This window comes from Rhinoraja longicauda, chromosome 21 (assembly GCF_053455715.1).
Source record: "Rhinoraja longicauda isolate Sanriku21f chromosome 21, sRhiLon1.1, whole genome shotgun sequence".
NCBI classification, from domain to species: domain Eukaryota; kingdom Metazoa; phylum Chordata; class Chondrichthyes; order Rajiformes; family Arhynchobatidae; genus Rhinoraja; species Rhinoraja longicauda.
Genome location: NC_135973.1, coordinates 18,731,026 through 18,738,388, shown reverse-complemented (window position 1 = coordinate 18,738,388; position 7,363 = coordinate 18,731,026). Strand labels below are relative to the sequence as shown.

At 47.9% G+C, this 7,363-nt stretch overlaps 1 protein-coding gene across 2 annotated transcripts in view; it reads left to right on the top strand.

Moving 5' to 3' along the window:
- The first annotated feature begins 785 nt into the window (after positions 1-785).
- LOC144603986 (ankyrin repeat and fibronectin type-III domain-containing protein 1-like) overlaps positions 786-7,363 on the top strand; it is a 183,412-nt gene continuing 176,834 nt past the window's right edge. The window contains exon 1 of one of the 2 annotated variants that reach the window (XM_078417931.1): positions 786-881. The gene's annotated coding sequence lies outside the window, so the exon portion shown is untranslated. Of the gene's footprint in view, positions 882-1,106; positions 1,144-7,363 lie in introns of those variants that run through there. The other variant, XM_078417933.1, reaches the window with a different exon arrangement.

Here is a 7,363-nt window from a genome sequence, read left to right as displayed (position 1 = left end):
CAAACTCGGATTGTTTTCTCCGGAACGTCGGAGGCTGAGGGGAGACCTGATCAGAAATATTTAAAATTCTGAGTCTTGGATATGATCAGTGGTCAGAGTCATTCTCTGCCATACCAGTACCAGAGGCCATGACTTTAAGGTGAGATGAGGAAAGTTTAAAGGGGATGTGCGTGCAAGTTTTTTACAGGGAGTGGTGGGTGCCTGGAACTTGCGTCTGGGACTGATGGTAGAGGCAGATACAATAGTGTTATTTAAAAGGCAGGGAATGGGGAGATGTGGACCACCTGCAGACAGATGGGGTTAGTTAGACTGGCACCACAGACGGTGGGCTGCAGGGCCTGTTCTTGTGCTGTTCTATGTTCTATGTGCCCAGTAGCAGCTTCAGTGTCACATTAACGGCAGGAGGACAGGGTCGGTTGCTGTCTTCCTTCCCCCTCCTGGGCATTGCCAGAGGGACTGCCATTTATCACCCCTACCCTTGTGCCCAGTACTTCCATTGAAGGTGCTCCCACAGTGCAGGAGTTTCACCCAGTGATAATGAAGGACCAGCAGCAGATGTCCACGTCGGGATTGTGTGGGACTTGTGTGGGACTTGTGTGTTGGTGTTCCCTGTGGCTGCTGCTCGAGTCCTCAGTGGGAGAGGTGGCGGGTTTGGGAGGTGCTATCGAGGTAGACTGGGCGAGTAACAAGCTGAGTTTCACATCCATTGTCAATGCTGGAACATATTTGCGGAGCAGTTTGTGAGCAGAGGCAATCAGTGCATCAATCACTGCGGAACACGCTGTGAGCACCAGTGCAAGCGCTGCAGCTCCAAAACCTTGGACCTCATCAGGCAGGGCTGCCTACTGCCGGCTGCTTGGGAGCTTTGATCTTGCTGAGTGGTGACTATATTGTAGAAATCAGAAAGCAATTTACAAGATAATGAATGTCTGAAAGTGAATTTGCTTTTCCAGGCTTGTGTGAGACGGCAGCAGAAATAGGTTCATCATTTATTCTTCAAACAAAAATAATGAATTTCCCTTAAGTGGATTTCTCTCACTTATCGCCTGCTACCTTATCCTGATAGATCTACCGTGAGTGCACGATTATACTTTGCAGCAGAAGCAGCCATTTAGCAGCGGAGAGTGAGCTGATAAATCTTTGGTAAAGGAGCCGTCCTATGAGAATGTTATTACGCACCTGCTTCTGCCTACCGGCCAGTCTCAGTAACTGCCTGGGCAGAATCTCCCTACCCCTGGATGAACAGGAGCGGGGGCTGGAATGGAGGGAGGTCGGGAGGGTTTGTGGGGGGAGTTGATGGGGAGGGTTTGTGGGGGGAGTTGATGGGGAGGGATGGGGGGAGGGAGTTGGTGGGCTGGGTTGGTAGGGAGATAGGTGAGGTGGTAGATGTGGATTGGTGGGGAGAGGGAGGTTCGAATGGTGGGGAGGGGGGGAGAGGAGGTGGGTAGGAAGGGAGTTGCTTGGAACAGAGGGATGTAGTTGCAAGGGGGGAACGTAGGAGGCTGAGGGTGACCTTGCAGAGGTTTATCAAAGATGTAGGACAGATAGGATAGAGAGAATCAATTTCCCAGGGTGGGGCACGCTAGAACTAGAGAGCACAGATTTAAGGTGAGGGGGTTCACACATATCCAGTGGGTATCTGGAATGAGCTGCCAGAGGAAATAATGGAAGCAGATAAAATGACAATGTTTAAAATGCATTTGGACAGGCAAAGGATGACATGGGCCTGATGTGGGTAAATGGTGTGAGCATAGATGGACATCAAGGTTGGCATGGGTGAGGTGGGCCGAAGGGTCTGTTTCTGTGACTAACGTAAGGAAGTAGTCATGTTGCCAGACCGTGGCTGATCCTTGACAGAGTCACCATCCTGCACAGACCCTGTGATCTAGGCCATTCTGAAGATCTTCTGCTTCACCACTGCCTGCTCAAGGACAATTTGGGTGGGGCAATAAATGCTGGCCTGCCTGGAGTGCCCACATCTGAGGCTTTGTAAATTAAACGTGTGAAAAAGTAGCCTTTCCCCAGAGCTGATAAGTGACAAATGTTTTTTAGGTATTCAGTTCGCGGCCCAGCGATCAAACACTTAATGGTTGGAAATATAGTTTTACATCACAGAGTTTGTATAATGGATCCTCTGTTCATTCCGACCAGCATCATGCTTGCGAATTGAACTCTTTTTAAAAAATAACCCATTAAATAATGATGCCATTACTTAGGAAGGAATTATGCAGATGCTAAGGAAAGTCAATGGGATTGCCATGGAGACAGTTCTGAACAGCAATGCAAAGTCGGGTTTACATTGTATTTACAGTTTTACATTTGTCATGGTCTTATGCTGGAATCTGGAAAAATGGCCCAAAATATGTATTCTGCCCTGATTCCCCTTTCTATCTCAACTGTTCAGAGTGATCTCTTGATAAAATGGTGAAAAATGAATCCTAAGAAGATCAGTTACTGTTTAAAGCAGCATTTGGTAATGTGGCCAACACCCAGGGAGTGATTGTAACCCTTTCATCCTGTGCCAACCCTGAGTGCTGCCTCTATACCATCCTCACCACGGGTCATGGGCATGCTGCCCAGTAATCAGGGAGATCCCCTCCGGACAAGCTCATGACTCTGTTCAGGATCCAGTTTACAGCTGCAGAGAGACTCACTAAGGCAGGTCCAGGCCCGTCACTGTGCATAACCCTATCCCTAACCCTATCCCTAACCTTAACCCTAACCCTCGCCCAGGGAGCACTCCTCACCTTCACCTGCAGGTCTAGGTTTAATATTTTCATGTGTACCTAGGTGCGGTGAAAGGCTTTGTTTTGCATGCTAACCGATTAGATCAGATAATACTATCCATAAATGCAATCAAGTCAATCTCAAGTACAATAGTACAATGTTTACAGAGTAATATGTTTACTTATCTGTTGTGCTGCTTAAAGTAAGAATTTCATTGCTCCGGTTTGGGTCATATGACAATAAAACATTCTGGACTCTCTAGAGCAAAAGGAAAGATACAGAGTGCAGAATATAGTTCTCAGCATTGTAGAGCGTTAATTCATTGACAAGGTCCAGTGTCCACTTGTCCACTGTGGGGTAGAGGTGAATCGGACTATCCTAGGCAGTCAGCGACGTTGTTGGGAGCGGGGTGATGCTCCAGGGATCTGCTGCCCAGCCTCAGTGTCCCGTTTCCCCACAAACTGGGAGCAGACTGCAGTACAGAACCCCGGGAAGGGGAGGGAGACATTTGAGGACAAGAGGTTGGCTATCTTGTAAGTCACAGTTTAGTTGGCATTACGGGCATGAAGGCCTGTTTCCGGCTGTATATATATGATATGATATGATATGATATGATCAGGTTACTGCAGGGACTCCATGTACTGTCCCTGTGTCAGGGAGACACTGGGGAGAATGAGGGAGAGTGGGCATTGGGATGGACACTGCCAGTGTGTAGCTGGTGGGCTGGCCGGAGCGGACGGGATGGCTGTAAGGGGGAGCCTCAGCCTTGGCTCCTGCACTCACTCGGGGCCAAGAACCTCCGTCATCAAGTGCCGCAGCTCCCCGCGAGAAGCATAAACCCGTCTTCTTTTACTACTGTCTGCATCGACAATTTCTGTTCATCGTTATTGATTTCAGTCTTTATGCTTTTTATATTGTCTTTGTTCAGAGACTGCCGCTTAAACCAAATTGATTATTTTCAAATCCTTTCATCTTTCACACATTGGAAATCACAAAGCAAACTGCTCAGGTGGTTTGAGGAGAAAAGTGGCCTTGGTCCCTGACAGGGTAATCTCTGGACATCTCTAACCCACCAGTGTCCAGAGGTCCAGAGCCCAGCGTCCAGGCCGCCTGGTTGGTCCGAGGCCCATTCAGAGAGGGATCAAAGTCAATCTCCAGAAGTCTGGGAAAGTGAGGGTGGAGAGAGTGAGGGTGGGAAGAGTAAAGGATGAGAAGAATGAAGGTGGAGAAGGGAGGGATGGGGAAAGTGAGGGTGGAGACTGATTGGGAGGTGTGTGGGGACAGGAGGCAAGGGGATCCAGGGGAGGGATGTGTGGGGAGACTGGCGGGTGACAGAGGCCAACAAGCGGAGGAGGAGGGAGGTGTGTGGGACAGGATGGGATTCAGAGGAGAGCTAGCGGAGGGGGAGGAAAGTGTGTGGGACAGGATAGGATACAGAGGGAAGCCAGCGGAGGGGGAGGGAGGTCTGTGGGACAGGATGGGATACGGAGGAGAGCCAGCAGACGTGGAGGAAGGTGTGTGGGACAGGATGGGATACAGAGGGGAGCCAGCGGAGGGAGAGGGAGGTATGTAGAGACTGCCTGGCTGCCGAGACTGAGCGGGACTGATGTGGAGATGGCAGGGAGTCGATGAGTCAATGGGGGTTCCTGATCCAAGGCTGAGCTGGCGGCGAGAGGTCGGGTTGTGTTGACATTGAGCTGGAGGAAGACTTCTCAGCTCCAGAGTGTGATTTCAGAGAACAAAGCTCTCCCTGTCTGTAAATATCATTCTTCAAAGGCTGCTATACAGCCTGCAGAGCATTGCAAAGCTGCTTCCCAAACATACCACCATTGAAAGACTCCAAAGCCAATTTCCTATGCATGTTTTCCAAATATTTACCTATCGCAAGGAGGATTGATGAAATAGTCAGTTACCCAGCACAGAAACAGGCCCTTCAGACCTACTTGTCCATGCCGACCAGACTGAGCTAATCCCATTTGCCCTTGATTTGCCCATGTCCCTTTAAACCTCTCCGATCCATGAATCTGTCTGCATGATTTTTAAACATTGTAATTGTCCCCACTTTCACCACCTCCTCCAGCACCTCACGCCACATAGCCACCACCCTCTGTGTGGTGCAGCACAGGAACAGGCTCTACGGCCCACAATATCTGTGCCAATTGCCATGCTAATCACAAACCACTTCCCAAGCATTTCCACCACCCCAGAGCATTTTCTACAGCATCTGCAAGGGTCTCCCAGGTTTCCCCAGTATTCCCATCATTCTAATACACATTCCCAAGATGTTTCCAAGAATTTGCCCCAGCCTAAACATATTAAAGTGATCTCTAAACATTCCCACCTTCCTAGAGAAAATTCCCAAGCCTCTACCCACGCATTCCCATCATCCCAAGGTGTTTTGCAAACATTCCCACCTTATGGTGTCTAATTGTGTTTAATTGTCATATGTACTGTCAACGGAACAATGAAATTCTTATTTGCAGTGGCATAACTGGTGTAAACATAATACTCTCAGATCATATGTAATAAACAAAAATCAATAAATTATAACCCCAATACCAGTGCAAAAAACCCGATGTCCTTTCTGCAACCAGACACAGTTTTGATTAATAACGGTGTCAAAGGTTCCAGGGAGAAGGCAAGAGAATGGGCTTGAGAGGGAAAATATCAGCCATGATTGAATGGCAGAGTCGACATGGTGGTATAAATGACCTAATTCTGCTTCTATGTCTTATGATCATAGCTCATAGTTGAGGTTCATGTTGTGTAGTGCTCAAGAGCCTGATGGTTGTTGGGAAGAAGCTTTTCTTGAACCTAGTGGTCACGATTGAAGTCTGAGCAGAATTACATCCAACTACATTAACATCCTTCCCTTAATAAGACCAATCGAGCATGCAATGCTCCAAATGTAGTCTCTCTGGAGCCCTGTATATCTCAAGCATCGTCCTGCTTTTGCGTTCCATCCTCTTCGTAGTAACTGATAAGATTTTGTTTGTTTTCCTTTGTTGCAACTTCACACTTGCCTTTTGTGAATCATGTACCTGGACACCCAGATCCCCCACACCTCAATGTACTGCAGCCTTTGTCTAAATCTGTTTTTTTTATTTTTCATACTAAAATGGACAATTTTACATTTTCCCTCATTATACCCCATTAACCCACTCTCCAAATCTCTTTTCCTTTGCGGCCACCTACAGAACTTACTTTCCTGCCACTCTTTGTGTCATCGTCAGGTTCAGCAACTGTTTCTCTGTTATGTCTACTATAAACCTACTGATTCCCACAACTATCCAGACTACACTTCTTCCCACCTTGCCTGCTGCAAAGACTCTATCCCCTACTCCCAATTGTTCCGTCTATGCAGTATCTGCGCCCAAGATGAGGTGTTCCATACCAAGACATCTGAGGTAGCCAAATTCTTTAGGCAATGGGGGTTCTCCTCTTCTATCGTAGCTGAGACCCTCACGCGTGTCTCCTCTGTACCCCACAGCTCCACTCTTATTCCCCCTCCCCCCAGTTGCAACAAGGACAGAGCCCCCCTAGTTTCACTCCATCAGCTGTCACATACAACAAATAATCCTCCGATATTTTCGCCACCTCCAACGAGACACATCCCCAAACCCACGGAGGGCCTAATATTCTGATGGATGAATAATGACTTGCGACATTGGCTCTATCTCTCTGTACAGACACTCTCTGGCCTGCTCAGTGTTCCAGGCATTTTCTGTTTTTATTCCAGCAAATGCCATCTCTGCATCGCCTTGACCAACTCAGTAAGAATGTTGCATCATTCAGTGAGATCACCTCGTGTACAGGACCAGGTTGCTTCACCTATCCTCAAGGGACTTCCCATTTATACCAGCAGGGCAATCTAATCAGCACCATGGTGTCACCAATATTGGTGATTTCACCATTCTCCAGATTTCCCATGATAAAGAAGGAAGCCATTCAGCATATCCCAACTCCACAAACAATCTCACTTCCCTTTCATGTTCCCATATAACCAATTTTCTCCACATCCCCATGAACTCCCCCTGGATTTCACTGCTCACCTGCACATTCAGGGCAATTTACAGTTGGCCAATTAACCCACATGTCTGAGATGTGAGAGAAAACCACAGCATCATTCATTGGTCTGGTCGTTGAGCACAGGAGTCGGGATGCGGATGCGGATGCTGGAATCTTGAACAAAACACAGTGCTGGAGGAACTCAGCAGGTCAGGCAGCATCTGTGGAGGGAATGGACAGGTGACATTTTGTGTTGGGAGCCTTCCGATTATGTTGCAGATGTACATGATATTGATGAGGCCGCACTGGAGCATTGTGTACTGTTTTGGTTACATAGCTATAGGAAATACATCATTCAGCTTGAAAGAGTGCTGAGACATTTTATGTGAATATTGCCAGGACTCGAGGGTCTAATTTATAGGAAGAGATTGAGCAGGCTAGGACTTTATTCTTTAGAGTCTCGGAGACAGATTTGTCTGCTTGTCCCACTCTCTCAGGTAGTGAGTTCCAGACCCACCACTCTCCCGTTTCCTCATCTCCTACTGATCACTGTGAGCCTCTGCCCAGATGTCCAAGCCCTCCTCAAGGGAAGTAACTTCCCGTTCACTCTATGCAGCCCCTCAATAGG